Source organism: Hibiscus syriacus, unplaced genomic scaffold (genome assembly GCF_006381635.1).
Source record: "Hibiscus syriacus cultivar Baekdansim isolate YM2019G1 unplaced genomic scaffold, ASM638163v2 tig00110064_pilon, whole genome shotgun sequence".
Classification (NCBI taxonomy): domain Eukaryota; kingdom Viridiplantae; phylum Streptophyta; class Magnoliopsida; order Malvales; family Malvaceae; genus Hibiscus; species Hibiscus syriacus.
Window position 1 is genome coordinate 28028 of NW_024062584.1, and position 20192 is coordinate 48219.

General features: G+C 32.6%; 1 pseudogene; it reads left to right on the forward strand.

Moving 5' to 3' along the window:
- The first annotated feature begins 11394 nt into the window (after nucleotides 1-11394).
- LOC120214451 lies at nucleotides 11395-18163 on the forward strand (annotated as a pseudogene).
- The last annotated feature ends 2029 nt before the right edge of the window (nucleotides 18164-20192 follow it).

Genomic DNA, 20192 nt, shown 5'->3' on the forward strand with positions numbered 1-20192 from the left:
TAAAGTATAGTAATGGTCACTGAACATTTCTGAAGCTTGCATTTAGGTCCCCCAACTTTTAAAACTTGCAATACAGTCCACCAACATTTATTCCGTTTGCAATATGGTCCCCCAACTTAAACCACCGTTAGAAATTAGGGTAAATTATATAAAAGGTTATTGAACTTTTCAGACACTTGAATTTAGGTCCCCCAACTTTTAAAACTTACAAAACAGTCATCAATTTCATTCTAAACCCCAATTTCCAAAGTAATTCAATTTCATTCTAAACCCTAAATTCCAAAATAATTCAATTAAATTCAATTATGTCAGATTTATTATTATTTAATTTCATCTTATTTCATGTGATACGTATTTTTTATATAAATATAATAGTATAATTCTTATCTGTTGAAGAAATTTTTTAATTAAAAAAAGTAGTTAGGATATAGAAGAGGTTGAAAATAATTCGAATTTTTAAATTTATAAAATGTTATTTTGACGTATAAATAAAAGTGTAAACTACTAGGTTGACAACTTAACTATCTAGCCCTTTTTACTTTTGTCATCGATCTTTTAAATTTATCAATCATACAACATAATTATTTAACTGTTTCAACTAAGCCACTAGTCGTTACCAATTGATACAAATGATGAAGTGGCAGTTAAAAGGAATTGACATTATTATACATTCAGTCTTTATTATTTATATAATCAATTTGGTCCTAAATTAAATAGAATTTAATAAATTAATCATTTAATTAGGATCTGACATGTGTTAGCACATGATCATGACATGTGTCATTGGTGACACATGTCACCACCTAATTATTTATATATGCTATCAATTTGGTCCTAAATTAAATAAAATTTAATAAATTAATCATTTAACCAGGATCTGACATGTGTTAACGCATGATCATGATATATGTTATTGGTGACACATGTCACCACCTAATTAGAAGAAAATTAAGTTACAAAGAAGTAAAATTTGGGTCTTGGGCAAACTCAAACCTGAGTCACGCAAATGAAAGATACAGGGTGGAGCCACTAAGCTAACACCATCGTTTGTGTTAAGAGATATACAATAATACATATACTAATAGTACGACCAATGCCAGAAAAAAAAGAATATAATGGAAAATGGAAATAATGAGATTTGAACTTCGGCAAAAAAATTGAAAGCAATAAATGATGGGAAAATATTATATTTTTTACAATAAAAAATATATTTGATAAATTGTTTGATAGATTTAATATATTTTTTAAATATTAGTTGATACAATATTTTAAAAGAATAAATTTAAGATTTATATATTTTAAACTAAATTTAATAATTATATTTTTCATATTTATAATTCATGATTATATATATAATGAGTATTTCTAATATAATTAATAATTTTAATTTCTTATTAAAAATAAAATATTCAAAAAATATAAATGATTCATACATTAATATATGAATATATTTTTTTATTTATACATCTAAATATAAATATATGTTTATTCGTATATTGAAATATTTTGATTAAAATATAAACATATTTTAAATACTAGTTTATACAAGAAAAATAAAATATATCAAAAATATAAATGATTCATACATTTAAATATAAATTGAATCATTTATATTTTCTATACATCTATATTTAATAAGAAAATAAAATTATTGGGGGACTGTTTTGCAAGTTTTAAAAGTTAGTGACCTAAATTCAAGTGCCTAAAAAGTTCAATGACCGTTTATATAATTTATCCTAATTTTCTAACAGTGATTTAAGTTGGGGACCATATTGCAAACGGAATAAATGTTGGGGGACTGTATTGCAAGTTTTAAAAGTTGAGAGACCTAAATGCAAGCTTCAGAAATGTTCAGTGACCATTACTATACTTTACCCTAAAATATATTTTGTTAGTCATGTCTTTTCATGATCATATTACATAAACAAAAGTACGTACAATTATAAGTTTTTAAAGTTTGAATGTCACTTATATATAAATTGCTCCGAAACAATCATACCCTTTTAGAATTTCAGTAAAGATTTATCTTCATAAATAATTAAAAATAATACTATTTTCTTATTTAATCTTTGAAAATATATATTCGGTACATTAGCCATCAATCAATCTCTCTTTCTTTCTTTTTTTCTTTTTTTGGTTCATTTTTTATATGGAGAAGGTAAATTTTAAGAAATCGCACAAGTTATGTGATACTTATTCCGAACCATCTCTGGCCTTTATGAAATTAACATAATACTTAACAGAATATTTATTCTTGCTAATTGTGTCTTCAGCTGAAGTTATGGCGTATTGTTATTCTTTTAATAAAATACAGGGGAATAATATTTAAAATCGGAACTGGAACCGAGGAGATAAGGATCAATGTACTTAATTCAACATGGATTTTATGGGAACTGATGAAACAAAGACTCTTTCTTCGATGTAGTAAAACCGGTAAAACACAAGACGAATTTAACCAACAACTTCGGACAGTTCAAACACTCGGACGGAATCCGTTCTAACGCTTTTGTGGTTTCTCGCCGCCTTTGGCCGCATTCTCAGATGTATCCGCCACAGTTACAGGCGGAACCGGGGAAGGAACTGGCGGAGGCGGCGGCGGAGCTTGGTTGGATGATGGAACTACGGGCTTGTTAGGCGTAGCATTGTCGGATATGGGAGCCGAGATGTCGTCCAGGCACACGAAAACGCTTTGCGATGCCCTCCTTTGGTGGCGATTGGGTCTCTCTGACATGTTTTTCTTTCGACAAACGATCGAGCAGAGGACTTGAAGATTGTGGGAGTTTTCGATGGGAAGAAGAGAGAAAATAGAAGAAACCTTTGGTATCTCGTTGTATTAATTACTCGATTGGTCTTATAAGGAAGACGAAGCTTGGGAACTTAACATAGAAAAATAATGGGTAAAATACACTATTGGTCAATAAACTATGCTCAAATGATGTTTTAGTTATTGCAGTTTTAAAATTACAAAATAAATTTAAACTTATCAAATTATTATAAAATGGACACTATGTATTAGAAAAATGATAATTTTTCGTAAGTTTAAGAACTATTTTATAATAATTTGATAAGTTTATTGACTATGTTGTAATAGCTTGATAAAGTGTAATTACTATTTTGTAATTATTTGAAGAGTTTAAAGATCATTTTATAACTTTTAAAATTTGAATGACTAAAAATTATTATTTCTGTGTAAATTAAGTTCCATTTGTATTTTACTCAAAAATAATATCAGATTAGAAATCAAAATTTTAATCAAATAATATTGAACATAAATTTAAATTGTAATTAAAAAAATGAAGGTGATTAGACATGAAAATTATTATTTATCAAATATCAAATATGTTTTTATTAATTTTTTATTATTGAAATTTTTGCATAACGCAAAAATGTTCATAATATAAAATTTGTAATTAAAATAGTCAATCTTTTAAAATAAAAGTAGATTTAAAAAGTTAGATAACGTTACATAAACCATGCTACCTCGGTAGTAAATGAATTGTTATTATTCTTTAAAGTCTCGGATTCGAGCACAAAAAATACCAAAAATATTAAGGGTGCAAGAAATCAATATCAAATGGTAGAGAATTATTTATAAACAGATATTATTTAGTTACCCTAGATTAATCAGAAAAAGTTAGATAACGATTTGTTGATATGAATAATCCATATTATAAATAAAACTCTCAATCGATTATTTGATTTGGTATCACGTGTTTAAGATTAATCAAGTATAAATCATAAAATGACGTTTTGTTAAAAGCCCAAATATAGGTTTAAGATTAAGGTTTTTTTCCCAATACCACAGACAAGTAAAATATTTAAGGTATTGGGCCTATTCAAACATTTTTTAGCAAAATATGACATTTGTTAGTTCAGACGGAACTCGTCACCTTCATAAAATATTATTTAATGGTGCACGTGTAGTGGGTTCCATGTGGGCAATCATTTTAATGGGTTAATAATGACTCGTTATGTCGAGTTGACAAGTCCATTAAAAAATATTTTTTGAAAAAAATTCTAAGAAAAAATAAATTTTGGAAAATAAAAAATATTCGATGGAACTCGTCACGTCGAGCTGACGAGTTCCTTCGAATTAAAAAAAACTAGATGTTGTTCAACGGGCAAACGTGTCAACGATCACTTGAATCTCGTAACCTCAAGGTGGCGAGTTCAATCGAGGATAATTTAAAAAAATAAAATTAAAAGAAAAATCAATTTATTTAAATTTTACGAAATACAAAGTAAATTAATTGTAAAAAATAAATTTTTATATGAAAATTACAAATAAAATATATCTATGTCTTCGAAGTTCTTGATGATATCGCGGAGTGATCGAATGATAATGTCGCAGGGGTCATCGAGTATGTCGGGGTCGTAGGCCTTGATCATCGTCATCGTCGTCGCCGTCTTGCCGAGCAGGTTTACCCAACACACTTTGTGATCCACCTTTGAAATACAATGATGGATTTATGACATTTGATATCATCATTGTCGTAACTATTTTGACTTGTTTGCTGATGAATTTATGTCATTTGACGTCATTATTATCGCAACTGCTTCGACTTGTTTGCTAGTTTGTTGACCATATAGGATATGGTTTCAGTCACATACAATCGCATGTTCTATCGAAGATGCTTGAGTGTACTTGTAACGTCCTAAAATCGGGCCTGGTAGTTAGGGTCAGTTTCGGGTCGATTTTGGAATTTTTGATAAAAAAGTAAGAAAATTTCTAAAATTTATATTTTTGGTATTAAAAATACTTTGGAAAGATTTTACGTGATTTTAGATGATTATTTTTATTATGAAAGTTTTATTAAATGATTTGATGACCGAATTAAAGGAATTGAAAATTATAATTTCGGTGATCATTTTGTAAATTTTTATAATGTCCAAAGTCTATGAAGTAATTATACCTAGGCTTATGTTTAGAGTTTTTCCTCTTAAATTAAAATGTTTTAATTTTCCCTTTTTACCATTTTTTCATCTAAATTTATTTTAATCTAAATTATATTTCCTTATTTACTTGTTTTCATTCATGTGCTTTTCATTTTCTTCTTATTTTACATTTTGGTAACTTCCTCCGTTTTCTCTCATTTTCTCCCAAACAAGCTGATCAATTGTTTCTCTTTTTTTTTTCTTAATTTCTAAATTCCCTCATCTTAATCTTGATTTTAGTTCTCAAGTTTCTCTTCTTTTCTCATATTGTTTTTAAACCTAGATCATAATGGAGTTCCATTGATGATCTCAATTTCAATCTATTTTCCAGCAAGGTAAGTATCTTTTCCTTACTTTCCTTTCATGCTTCGAGGGCAAGTGACTAAATGTTAATGATTCTATTGAATTATTGATTTAATTGAAATGATTTATAAGATTTTAATTGATTTTCGGAGCTAATTAATGTATTGATTTCTTGAATTAATTTTGAGGTTTTATTAATGAAATTGAGTTGTTTTGGAGTAATTATTATCATATTAAATCAGTTTTTCGATTGCAAATGATTTGGATATTGATTTCTTGAAAACAATGTCAGTTTTTGGTATTTTTGGGAATCTAGGAAATTAGGTTTGTGAATGTTGTTTTGTGTGATTCTAGCTAAGTTAGATGTTGATTCTTGTTGTTGTTTATCAGATTTTAGTGTGGAGATTCGTGTGTTTCAATTTGGATCTTCCAGAGTGACATTTCAGTAAGGTTTTCAATGTTTTTGACATTTGCTTTCTGTTTTGGAAACAGAGGATTCTGCTTTGTTTTAGATTAGATTTTGTTGTGTTAATTTGCTTTGCAAGGTTCTTATTGTGTTGTTGGTTGAGGAAACTTGGTGCTTTGAGTTTGGTGAACGTTGAGGTAGTGTTTGAAAGCGTTTTCTCTTTCCGGATAGTAAGGTAACTAGCTCTCATTCTTAGGAAACGAACATGGTTCAAGGTTGAGGTTGTATACTGTTGCATTTGTAATTCTGATATATATTGTGTTATTTTTGTAATTATGATTATGGAATATGAATTATGTTGATTTAAATATGATGTCACTTATATTGGAAATGGGAATGTGAATGTGATGTGATGCAAATGATGCATAGGATTCTGAAAACAATTTTGTGAAAATCTACATATATTCTGAATGTGAATTGTATGAGCTAAACTTTCTCACTGTCCAAATATGTGGGTTGGTCATGACAACCAAATCCGTAAATGTGTTTCAAATTGTATTTGAATCAATATGTGGAAACTATGCATCATTGACAACCTTTTTTAGTGAATTAGATTAATTGCCCATTGTTCTTATTAAGACCTTTGGATATGAAAGGCATGCCTAGGAAAGAGTACTCTATGTGTTTTGTATTAGTGTGTGATTCAAGATTATACGGGGATTAAATTTACGTTGAGCTTTGCTCTGAGAAGATATAGGGTAAGGTTGGGTGTTGAGTTTACTCTGCATTTCGTGTTTTTGGATCTATGTGAGTCCTTAAGCAAAATAGGAGTTTATGGAGTCCGTTTATCCAATTAGTGAGTTGTGTTTCGAACAAAAGCCGTTGATCTTAAAATGGAAAAATGTGTGTGATTGTGTGACTTGTCAAGGAAGGTAATTGTGCACGTGTGCTTGTGATTGTTTTTGAACTATATGGTTATTTGCTGATTGTTTAATTTGGGAATCAAGTGATTTGGAAAATATTAGCTGATCATTCAAGTATGAGATTTTGAATTATATATGTAGAGTAAGTAACAATTTACGTATGAACATATATGATTGATATTTATCTTAGTTATGTGCTTTGCTTTAATTGTTAGTCGTTCATTGCTTTATAAACTCACACTTGTAGTTAACATTTTTCAGAGGATTAGAGTTGAGTTTGAAGGCGAGGAACTTGGCATCAGTATGATCAAGCAAGGCTAAGGTATAAAGCTTTACGTATGTGGTTTTTGGAAACTTTGCGTGGCAATTTGGGGATGTTTGGGACATATACCTATTATTCACTTTGTTGGATTTATAATGCTAGATTTTGGTTTGTAATAAATGGATTTATGTTTGGGATTTGATGTTGTTTTGATTTATTGACACTGGATTTGTAAGTATGGACTTGTTGCTTGAAGCATGAGATTACTCAAATGTTGATTTAGACCCTAAAAAGTGTTTAGTTAAGTGTAACTTGGTAAACTAAACATGTTAGACTTTGGTTGCATGACGACCTTAAATGCCAAAAATAGGTAGGTGACTTGTGCTTAAGATAAACTTTTATGAAATTGTTGACTTTTGGTGCCAAATCCTTGATTAATGTGTTGACTTGTGTTATAAAGCATGCTACACCCTTGTTTTGACATGAATGAAGTGGTTGAATGGTGTCCAAGCATGTTCCTAGCCCATGATTACTTTTATGTGGGTGATTAGATGACCAAATATGCATATTCTTAGCAAATATACAATTTTTTAGAAAAATGATCGATCCCTTATGAGAAAGGATCGATCCCCTTGAAAAAGGATCGTTTCATTGGTTATTTTTTTGATGGAAAAAGGTGAAATTGTATTCATTAAAGGTATGAAGTATTTTTAAATTCTAATTTGACCTCTGAATGATTATATGAGTACAAGTTAACCCATAAATTGATTTGTTTAATTACTTAAACTCTTAAATTAGAATTTGATGGGATATTAGTGATCACTTTTTAACACACTTAATTACATAATGGAACCCTCATTTGTATGTTACATTTTGGTATATAAGTTTTGTATATTTATGTTTAGGTCCCTAATCTTGTATGATCAATTGAGTGATTGTTTGATGGCCGATTGATATGAAATTTTGCGTGCTGCTTCCATATGACATTGTTTAACATGTAGTAACCTTAATTGGCTATTTGACTTGTTGATTTATTACGCGATGTGTAATGACCAAGATACCCTTAAATATTTAAATGTAATGTTTGCATGTTTAATTGATATTCAATTGCATATTAGTTACATTGAACGTTGTGCGTAATGTGGATCCTGATCTGTCCAACACGATTAGAACCTAATGTACGCTCAGGTATCTGGCTCTGACTCTTGGAGCGGGTATGGGGTGTTACAGTATTGTGGTGCATCTCATGAACCTCCAACCCAAGTTGGTTGTGCCTCTGCTGAAGTATGATATGAAGGAAAGAAATCGAAACTAGCCTGAGATGCATAATAGTACTCTTCAGCCGCAAACGCTGAAGCGAAAGACGACGACATCAATGTTTTTTCTTGGGATTGGACTTGGTGCATGTGGCTTGATTATGTTTCCATTCTACCCTCTTTTATGGTATCGTGAGATATGGTTTTCCATTTTGTTCGTAAAGCCGGAGATAGTGAGAATGGTCGAAATCTAAGTCCAGCGGTGTAATGTCTTGACGACGAGGAAGTTATAGTTCAAGTTATTCCATAGGTCGATGTAGTAAGCGTGTTGCACAGACCAATTTTCATCATGTTTCCCATGCGTATTGATTGTATGAAGAGCGTCCATATCAACTTCCATTTGCATAGGAATCAACTGATGCGTCGTAAACTGGCGCATCAATCAATCAATCAATCAACCGCGTGCCACTCAACAATTTCTTGGTGCAATAATGGCGTTTCGGAACACCATAAAGTAGACCCTTCAAGAAATCGACCCAACAATGTCTGTTGGATCTCCTCGTCAACATACGAAAGCTGAGAGAACTGTAAATATTATACATCAAAGTTAGTATATATAAAGTTAAAAAGATTCAAATAATAATAATAATTTCGTATGTCATACCGCGAATCGATCGCGCGATGTCGATCCTCATTCGTATGTCTCGTGCAGTGGTACCCGCTAACTTTGCCTCTAATATTTTATTATGTCAGTCTAAAATGTTTAAAAATAAAAAATTATAAGCAAATAAATAAATAAATTTACAAAAATAAAAAAAGGTTAAATAAATAAAGTTAAACAATTACCTTTCAGCCAGTGGAAACTCAACCGAGACATCTGTAATTGGCATAAAAAATGGGAAGCGATATCAAGCTCAGGACTATAGGAGTAGCAGACAGCCTGCTATATCGGCTTTTCGACCCGGCGTTACAATTGCAGCCTTGTAAAGCTCCCGGTATAGAAAGACCATAATCGTCGAGCCCCAACTGGTATTACGACACACAACAAAGTCTTCCAAAATTTGCAGATACTGAATGTGCACCAGATTACCAGATTTATCTGGTAATAATATCCCTCCGATCACTTGGAGAAGAAATGATCGGGACGTGAAAACAACCTTTGTCTTGGTATAATCGTCAGTGATTTGGAATTCATATTCCAACCACGTTATAATTACCCGATAGCCCTCATGACGTTGGATGGTGCACAATTTCCCAAAACTTGGAAGACCAACGTCGAGGGTCGTACACGTTCTGCATCACCACGGGGGCTCCATTCATCGGAACACCAAGTTGGTAAATGACATCTTTTAAAGTAATCGTTGCTTCACCACTCGGGAAACGAAATTTGTGCGTCTCGAGACGCCAACGTTTGATCAGAGCCTTGATCAACATCATGTATTCTTTGAAGCCACGTAAAAACATAGCCGAAAATATACATGATTGATGCAAATATGTCATCATCTGCTGATGTCGCTCTCTGGTTGTCATCCCCTGACTACGAATATTACATTCGTCGTCTGGTCCGCATTGAATCGATGAAACATGGGCGTTATCCAGGTGCAACATATATTCTTGAGTTGTCATTTTTTGAGATTTTCGCACAACATATATATTTTTTAATTCTTTTCGGATTTAGAGTTTGGTGAAAAATCAAAACCCCAAACCTCATCTGTCTGTTAAACAACAATTAGTTTTTTAATTCGAAGGAACTCATTACTGACGAGTTCCGTCGAATATTTTTTTTATTATCGAAATTTTATTTTTTTCTTAGATTTAAAAAAAAATTTGATGAACTCGTCACCACGACGTAACGAGTTATTATTAAATTATTCAAATAATGATCACGTGGGACCCACTATGCATGAACAATTAAAACATAAAATCCCATGAAACTAATCTCCTCAAGATAACGGGTTCTGTAACAAATGTCATATTTTACTAAATAATATTTGGGTAGATCGAATATCTTAAATATTTTACATGCGGGTAGTGGGGGAAAACCATTAATCTTGATTTCAACCAGGCCCATCAATCATAAACATTACCAATAAAAATTGCTTGCGTGCAAAGAACTACAAGGGATAAAATCTCAGCACACGTGTCAATAAATTGAAACTTCTTCCAAGGTTGTCTATGGCGGTTTCCTCAGTCATTCCACGTGGTGTGTTTTCATAGGCTCCTTGATCCCATCCAACTCCCAGGTCCCACGATACATCCGCTTCTCTTCTACCTCCATCCAGTTCTACGATATATTATTTCTTTTAGATAGTTTTATTTTTACACGCAGCATAAAATCTTCTTAAAAAATAAATATTAGGGTAAACTTCAATATTAGTCACTAATCTATTATACATTTTCTATTTTGATCCCTGTTTTTTTTATAAAATCATAATTAATATTATAATTTTATTTTAGTTACTTATCGTTAGGAAATTAACAAAGCTACTAAAGTGATTTTTTTTAATTTGGCATTTCATTTTCTCTCTTGTCAATAGTTCACGTCTTACTTTTATATAATTTTAATCAAACTAATAAGGCGATGACATTATCAAAAATAAATAAATAAATTGAATACGAGAGAACTAAACTGAGAGTTTATCAACATTTCACAAAATCTTATATTTAAACTGATCACACAAAACTAATATTCAAGTTAAATTGTGTCACCGTTTTAAAATTAAATCAAATATTATTAAAAATAATTAAACTTGAAACCCTAATAAAAGAGGTCCAATGTTTAACCATTAAACTAATTATATGATTCTTATACTTTGAAGTTTCAATTAAACTAATATTTAATTTTAACTGTGATTAAAATTGAAGATTAAATTATAAATATTTTACCACTTCATTTGGGAATACAAATTTAATTAATTCATTATTTATTTATTTTTATAAAAATAATATTAAATTATTTTAAAATTTAAATTTATAATAAAATTACTATTTAGACAATATAATGAGATATGTCACCACTTTGTTATTCAAATAAAATTATTAAAAATCACACAAGGAGAGAGAAGATGATGTCAAAAAATTACGTCAGTATCATGATTAATTTTTGAATGACGAATGATCAACATAGAAAAAGATGAAATATTAATGACGATTTTACTAAGAAAATAAGTCAGTGATCTAATTAGAAAAAAAGTAATAGGTTGGTGTCTAATATTGTATTTTAGCCTAAATGTTATTTTATAACTTTAGTAAGATTATCTTCTTTAAAAAATATGAAGTAGATTTCTTAACACGGTCTATCTTCTTCGTTTGATGGGAAGTTAAATCTCGAACGCGGACTAAGCTCTCTTTACTTATGGTTGTTTGGTTATTTCTTTCTTCCTTTTCCCAACATGAGAAAGATCTAAAACCCTAACCCAAATCTTTCGCGCTTATTTTAATCCAAATCTGAATTCCTTTCCTTTTCATTTTCCTGCTATCCACGAATCTCAGATCCGCAAGATTTGGAATCTGGCGTTACAGCACTTGTGCATGCTTTAACCTTCGATTTTGTAGAACTCTGAGTCACCTGGATTCTATTTCTGAAGATCTTTCATCGGCTATTGGCCTTGCATAGGTAGTTTTATTTTTCCCGATTAAATTTTCATTTGGCAAAATTATTTTTCAAATTTCAGTAACGGTTAAGAGGTTATTGGTCTGTTACATGAATTGATTTTTCTTTCCTTCTTTGTTCTGCAGTTGAGTCTCTTTATCTTTGGATGTCGTTTTATAATTCCTTTGGATGTGCACATTCAAGTTTTCAATAAGAATTTGGATTCAAGATTCAATATTTAAGTATTGAAATTTGACGGTTGATTTCTTGTTGTTCGATTTCTTGTTCTGAATTCTGTTTCAGAAATTTGGAAAGATATTGTGAATGGAGGAAGAGGCTGTTTGCTTGGAACTCTCAGCAGCAGTGGAGAATATGGAGAATGTAAACAGCGCAAAGCGTGATCATGAATGTCTTGAACCGGATATAGAATTTGAACAGGAAATATCTCCCAACAAGAAACAAGCGAAAGAGGTTTCCTATGAGGATATACGATCAGAGGTTACAAATCCGATTGTTTCTCCTAAAGAAAACACGTCTAGTTTCCATGACATAAGCAGTAGAAACCGAACTGGTTGCAGTGAGGGTACCTCGGATTGTTCTGGGAATTCAAGTTCAGAGGAGACTCTCGGTGATAGTTCTCAAATGGTTAATACATCTGGTGCTGTGTCGACTTCCCATGTTACTTTGGAAATTCCGAAGCATTTGAGTTCGTCAGGGATTAGGAAAATTACGTTCAAGTTTAGCAAAAGAAAGGAAGATTATTATAATGAAACTTCGTATTTGGTTGGTGGGGAATGTATGAATCTGGAAAATGTTTCTGGGCATGATTCACTTGAATGGGGTAGTCGATATTCTAGTGCTCCCAATTTGGAATTAAAAATGTCTAAGAAGGTTGTTCCTAGTAATTACCCAACAAATGTTAAGAAGTTGTTGGGGACTGGCATTCTTGATGGAGCCCGAGTGAAATATATTTCTATCTCCACGGAGGTAACTTATTTTATTTTTATCTTGCTTAAGGTTATTGGTATTCTTTCTAAGTATTTGACTTGTTTCTGAAAGTTATTATCATTTTTCTGTATCGTTTTTAGAGAGTGCTGGATGCAATTATACACGCGGGTGGTTATTTGTGTGGATGCTCATTTGTAATTTCTCGAATGTAAGTCTGTCACTCACCTGTTTAATTTTACCGTTATTTTTTCCTAAAGGTGCTTAGTTCCTTGGGATGTATTATTTTTAGCTGAATGGTTTTGATATGTGAGTAGGTGCTGAGTGCGTATGAGTTTGAGCAGCATGCTGGTGCCAAAACTAGGCATCCTAATAATCACATATACTTGGAGAATGGGAAGCCAATATATAATATCATTGAAGAACTAAAGACTGCTCCACTAAGCATTCTGGATGAAGTGATAAGGGACGTTGCTGGTAAATCTATAAATGAGGAGTCCTTTCAGGAATGGAAAGGTAATAATTTCTGCTTTAATGTTTTGTATGATTATCTTTGTCAGCTGTAATCCTTTCCCATCTCATCTGGTGTATTCAGCCTGTCGTTGTGGATAATCTTGAAATTCCACGGACACACACATACTGCTTATTTGATACTCTGGAAAAATCTTTTGAAGCAAAATAAACAAAACAATTAGACTTCAGGTTTCTTTCTTTATTATAGGCTAGTAAATTTAGTATATCAGGCTCGTGAATTTAGGTAGCATCTTTTTTATGTAGTAGCTTATCGAAGATGCTTGTGGATATCACACGGAAATTGATGAAAGTGCAATAATTGTAATTAAATCCAGATGGGAAAGAAATGATTTGAAAAAAGCTCAATCAGAGGACAACAATTACATTCTAGGTTAATGCAGTCAGATCCAATGGGCATGTGTAAGTTAAGTAATGTCGAGGTTTATTAGTAAATATACTGTCAACCTGCCTTGGAGAAAAGGGAAACCCAATGTTCTACCTTGCCAGTATAGGACCCCATTTTGCTTTTGCCATTATTTTAGGTTTTGACATACTGTTTCATTCTGCAGCTAGTCTTCAGCGAAGTAACGGAAGGATTGCAGTTGAGAAGTATAGAATGAAGCCTCCTAGTTTACCTAATTCTCTAAGGTAAACTGATATCAAGTTTTGTGACTTATATTTCTATATGTTTCAACTTTTTAAAAGTTTTCATCTGTCCTTTTTTGATGGACAGGTTTCAATGAATAATTATCTTGGTTTTAATCCTAGATAAGGGTTATGCCCTAATGTTTATTATTTGGTTGCTTAGCAGAATTGAATCTAGCATTTGAATGCTGTGTTTGCCTTTTCATTTTAGTTAGAAATTGTTGGAGTATATTTTTTTGACTAATTTACAAGATTGCAAGGTTATGGCTAATTCACCTTTCAAAAGAAAAAAGGGCTAATTCCTGAAGAGGGCTGTTATTAGAGCTTTGGCATTTCTCATAAGATTGCTTATGTGTTTATTATCTTCTCCACGTTTAACTAAAGTTGTATCGATCTTTTTTTAGGCTTAACTCAGCCATGCAACGAAAGAAAACTGCTGATGGTGGCATGAAGAAAAGGTATGCTACGGCATATATTGTTCTCCCTCACTATTTCAATTTCATGCATGATTTAAGCTGGAATTTATTTAAACTGTTGGCAGGGATAATGATTTACACCGGTTACTCTTTATGCCAAATGGACTTCCAGATGGGGCTGAATTGACTTACTTTATCAAAGGACAGGTGCAATATTTTATAGGAATTAATATGATTGATTATTATTGATTTTTGCCTATTACTTATGGGAAGTCTGAAATTGTGTTTTCAGAAGTTACTTGAGGGCTACAAGCAGGGAAACGGTATAGTCTGTGGCTGTTGTGAGAGAGAGGTGGGCTTCTACTTCATTATCAATTTGATGCTAGATCACCTTTCTTGTCAATGATTTCATTTCATTTCATTTATTTATTTTAATGTGCGAGCAGCTTAGCCCTTCACAGTTTGAAGCACATGCTGGAATGGCTGCCAGAAGACAGCCGTGAGTGGGCTTATCATAATTTGGTCTTTCTCTGGGATGTTACAAGTCATTCTTTGTTAAAAGTTTTTTCTTTAAACAGGTATCGCCACATCTATACATCTAACGGGTTGACGCTTCATGATATCGCCTTGTCATTGGCAAATGGGCAACATGTTACAACTGGTTTCAGTGACGATATGTGTGCTATCTGTGGAGATGCTGGAGATCTGCTTCTTTGTCGTGACTGCCCTCAGGCTTTTCATCCAGGTGTGTACTTTGATTTTCAGCTGTTTCTTATATATGTGTGTGCGTGTTTAGATAAGATACTTGCCTTGATGTTGATGTTTGAATATTTAATGCTGAGTAACCCCACATCAAACAGTACTTCATGTAACCTGTGCTTTGAGTCACGACTTGAAGCTCTAATTGGGTTTGTGCTTTGAGGCCAAATGAAATGATTATCATGACTCTCTTTCCATGAGTTATTTTCAAATAATAAAATCTTTTTCCATTTTACATCTTGTAAAAATGTTTGCTGGTGCCTGGTGGTGCCTTTCTGATGTGCAAATCGTGCTGTTGCCTTATTTTCTTTTTGATGTAAGGTTTTCTTTTATCATTAATTCCGTTGAATATTTTTTTCTTGCAGCTTGTTTGAACTTAGAGCACCTTCCTGAAGGTGAGTGGCGTTGTGCAAATTGTGTGGATGAACTTGGTCCTGGTGGAAAAGCTGTTTTTGGAGAATTGTCAAGTATCACGAGACCAATTGTGATACGATTGACTAGAGTTGTTAAAGAACCAGAGATCGAGATTGGTGGTTGTGTTATTTGCAGGTTGGTACCATTGCATATTTTCCCCAGTTTATTTTGTCCCTATGCGGATCATCATCAATTTTATGAACTTAAATGTGTGACTAATCCTCTCCATGGCTCCATCCATCTAATGAGTGAATGATCTCATGATAGTTTCTTCATTGCATTTCTTGGCTCAGGGGTTTCCTATTTTCCTTTTTGCTCACTGCTTTGAGTCTATCTGTTACCAACATTTGTGTTATGGATGATTTTTTTTTTTGTTTTGGTCAGGGGCTATGACTTTAGTGGCTCTGAATTTGATGATCGAACAGTGATTCTCTGTGACCAAGTATGTGCAGCTTCCTCATCCTCTTTCTGTCCAAGCAAGTAATTTGCTTTGTTTTAATATTATCTTTTTCTCTTGCCCGTAGTGTGAGAAGGAGTTCCATGTTGGTTGCCTTCGAGATAGTGGACTGTGCGATTTGAAAGTAAGCCTGAAATCTTCTAGGAGATTATTTATCAACAAATACATGCTAGTTGAAGTGTTCACCATTTCTGTTTTCCTCCACACAACAGGAAATTCCCAAGGATAAATGGTTCTGTTGCGATGACTGCAACAGGATTCATGGGGATCTCCAGAGTTCTGTCTCCAGTGGAGTGCAGATAATTCCTACTTCGTTCTCAAACATAATCAGAAAAAAGAACTTAGAAAAGGAATTACATATTGATGGAGCTGAGGATTGTGTCGAATGGCGAATACTGAGTGGAAAAAGCCGTTATCCTGAACATCTGCCGTTACTTTCAAGTGCAGCTGGAATATTTCGAGTAAGTACTTCTAGATGTGAAACATATTAAATTTCTGTGTATTAGCTTTAGTTGTTCTAGAGTAGGGAATTTGTTGTGAAATAGAACCATTAATGAAGCAGTTGATTTTTTTTTTTGAATTAATCACGGGTATTGTAGAGGCGAGGACGACCCTCCCAACCCAGTTTGTTCCATTCGCAAACGTCAGGATTCAAACCCCTGACTTTGCTTAAGAGATCTAGTGCCTCATCTCACTAGACCAACTAGTTGTTGGTGAAGTAGTTGAAATTTTTAAGTATATAATCATTGATGATGTTGGGTTACGAAGGAAATCATTAAATCTTAGACAGTAGGATAACTTTTTAATGGATGACTGTAGTATTTAAGATCCTGCTCAACAAAAGAAAAATTGTAATTCTCTAATCAAATTGATGAAAACCCATCTGTAACAAAGTACTAGAACTTGTAGTGAAGCTAGGATTTCAGAAATAAGCTAGTTTTTAATAGAACTTGATTACAATCCGAAGTATTTGGTTTTTCTTTGGGATTTTTTGAACATACCTGTGTATAGCTTTTAGCTGGTTTTAAATATTTTTAATTCTCCTACAAATATAATATTTTGTCAGTTTTATTTAAAATTCCTGTCTGCTCAAGTGATTTGCACTTCTTTTTGACAGGAATGTTTTGATCCTATTGTTGCAAAATCTGGTCGTGATTTGATTCCTGTCATGGTCTATGGGTATGTACTTGTTCTTTAACTGTGCCATTTTTGTTTTGCCTTAAACGGTAGAATCTCTTTATTGGAAGAAACTGTTATCAAGAATACATGTTTATTTCTCTCTGCTTATTAGACAAATAATTTGTGATATTACTAACATTGTCTAGACAAATAATTTGCCGTTGGACTGGCTTGTTCCAATATATCTGATGGTTACTCTTTCAATGTCTTTTAGGAGAAATATATCTGGACAAGAATTTGGTGGAATGTATTGTGTGGTTTTGATGGTCAGGTATAATGTTGCTCTCTCTCTCTCCCCCCGCGCGGATTGCAAGGTGTTCGCCTGTCTTATTTTCACTCGATTGTGTATGAATTTATGGATGTAGCATCTGCGCAGGTCTGTTGTTGTATCGGCTGGACTTCTTAGGATATTCGGTCGGGAGGTTGCCGAGCTCCCTATAGTAGCTACAAGCAGAAAACATCAAGGAAAAGTAGGTGTATTATTAGATTGGTCAACTTCAATCCTTTTCTTTTTCACTTTTGTGGCCATAAATTGCTTTAGGTTGCAGCCTAATTTTTGGACCAAGCTGAACTTCCGTATTTGGTATTTTTGGTGTAGGGATATTTCCAGGCGTTGTTTGCTTGTATAGAGAGGTTACTGAGTTCCTGAATGTGGAGAATCTGGTACTCCCTGCAGCCGAGGAAGCTTTATCGATTTGGACAAAGAAATTTGGGTTTACAAAGATGAGTGAGCAAGAAGTAAGTGGAAAAAAGCCATTTTTAACTTGTTTGTGGCAAATGGTTTTGAAACAAAAGAATTAAGCCATTGTGTTTGATGTGTTCAGTTGTCCAAGTACCAGAAGGAACTTCAACTGACTATTTTCAAGGGGACGTCCATGCTGGAGAAGAAAGTGCAGCAGATTGCAGAGTAAACCAGCGACTAACATTTCTTTTATTCTGTGTTTTGATCTTTTCTTGTTTGTAAAATTGGGTTGAAAGGATCCCCTTCTCCAGCAAACATTGCATGCTGCTGACCTTTTATCATGCATGCATGCATGCGCCCTCGACATCCTTTTTTTTTTGTTTCTTTTGGCCTATTCTCCGTATGCTTTTTTAATATGTAAAAATTGAAAAGAAAGTAGAAAAAAGAGATGCAAAATTAGTGTTTTTCCCTTTCAACTGGTATGTTTGGTAGGAGGATGACAAGATAAAATAAAATAAAAATAAAATGTTTTTTCATTCATTGTATGGTAGAATTGAAAATTTAGAGAAAGTAAACATAAATTTTTGAAAAATATGTATTTTAAATAAATTTATATACATATTTTTTCTTTCCTTTAAAAATGGATGTGACCTCTCTCAATTTAGTTTCTCGTTCAATTTATTTACTGAATTTTATATATTAAATTATTTTATTCACTCGATCGTTAATTTTAAAAGACTGGTAAAAAAAGATAATAAATAAATAAATATTTTTTAATGGTCTCTAGACTGGTAAAAAAAGAAAATAATTAAAAGTTCAATCCCTCGATTAGAAAACTATTTAACCCCATGATCGAAGGTCACCGACCATAACCAACAACCTTCCGACAAGGGCTACCCACCAAGCCGGTAGCCACACCTCATTAGCCTTTTGCAAATAGTCAGAAGTGCTGATACATCTTTGGAAAAAGCCCCAAACTCCCCACTTCTACCCATAGATCTTTCAGTTTCTCTTTTCTCGATCTCCGTCGTCCATTGTCGGATAGAGCCTAAATGGAGATATGTTGGTCTCCTTACCGTGCCCGTCTACTCACCATTGGGATTCGTCATCCGACCACCAGAGCCACCACCATCAGGAACCCGAAGGTAAAGTCTATTCTTTTTCTCCATTTTCTCCATATTTCCTTTCGTTTCTTCTGTTGATTGTACTTTTTCCTTATTTTTCTGTTTTTTTCTATGATATCGTTGTTCCAACTCATCGTCACCATCATAAACGCCGAATGCCAAAGGTTTCTCGATCATGGGGATTGACTTTAGGATTTACAATTGGTGTCTTGGGACTATGGTTGTAAGTTTGAAGTTATGATTATGGATCCAAGAGTTGACGGGTAGAGCTTGGTGCCAACGTGAAACTATCCTTGATAGCTCATAGTGGAGAAGAGATTATCATGGACGAGATTAGAACGCTATGAGGGTGTTTTGGGAAAGATATAGTAGAATTTGGATAATATTATATATGATAAATTATATCGTTCCTTACTAAACTATACTTTTTTTTATATTCCTCACAACTTTTAATTTTTTTATTTTTCTAATTGTACTTTACAAATTGAATCTTTTTATTCCTCTCGATAACTCTCTAACGTTTTGATGATATACATTTTTTATATTTTAATATAAAATAATTGAAAAAATAATAAAAAATTAAAAGGTAGTTGGATGACACCGTCGACCATCGTCAACCGTTGTAAATGGTGGTCGTTCGGTCCTAAATTTCATAGATCGATTTGTCTCGACATCGTGATTTTAAGTCAACCTCCATTTTGTTAGAACTTGCTTCAAAGTCACAAATTTGATATTGAAAGTGAGGGAGTCTAAATATTTCAGTCGAGATTCACAGGGTTTAAGGTATTTTTCGGAGAAATAACCACCAGATTCAGATTTAGGGTTGAGATGAACCGACCTATGAAATTTGGGACTGAACAACCACCATCAACTACGATGGATGGTGGTCGGAATGAAAAATGGTGTCGTGGTGGCTAATGGAGAGAAAATGAAGAAGAAAAGGAAAAAGGGTAAATTATACAATTCCTCATTGAATTTTACTTGCTCTCATATTTTGCTCACTGAACTTTCAATATATGATTTGAAACGATATCGTTTTGATATATATTTGAGTTTTTTTAAAACCACGTCATTTTGATGATTGTGTCATGTCATAACACCATTAAATAGTTAACGGTAGAGTGAACAAAATGATTCAATATGTAAATTCAATGAAAAAATAAAAAAATTGAAAGTTGAATGAGAAAATAAGAGAAAGAGTATGGGTTAATAAGGAACATTATAAGTTACTCTATTATATATCCTATTATTTTATTTTATTTTTTCTGGCCTATCTTAAAATCTCATTTATTTAATACAATTCATAACACCATTAGAAGATTACGGTAGAGTGAGCAAAAAAAAATTTAGTTTATAAAGTTTAATAAACAAATTAAAAAAA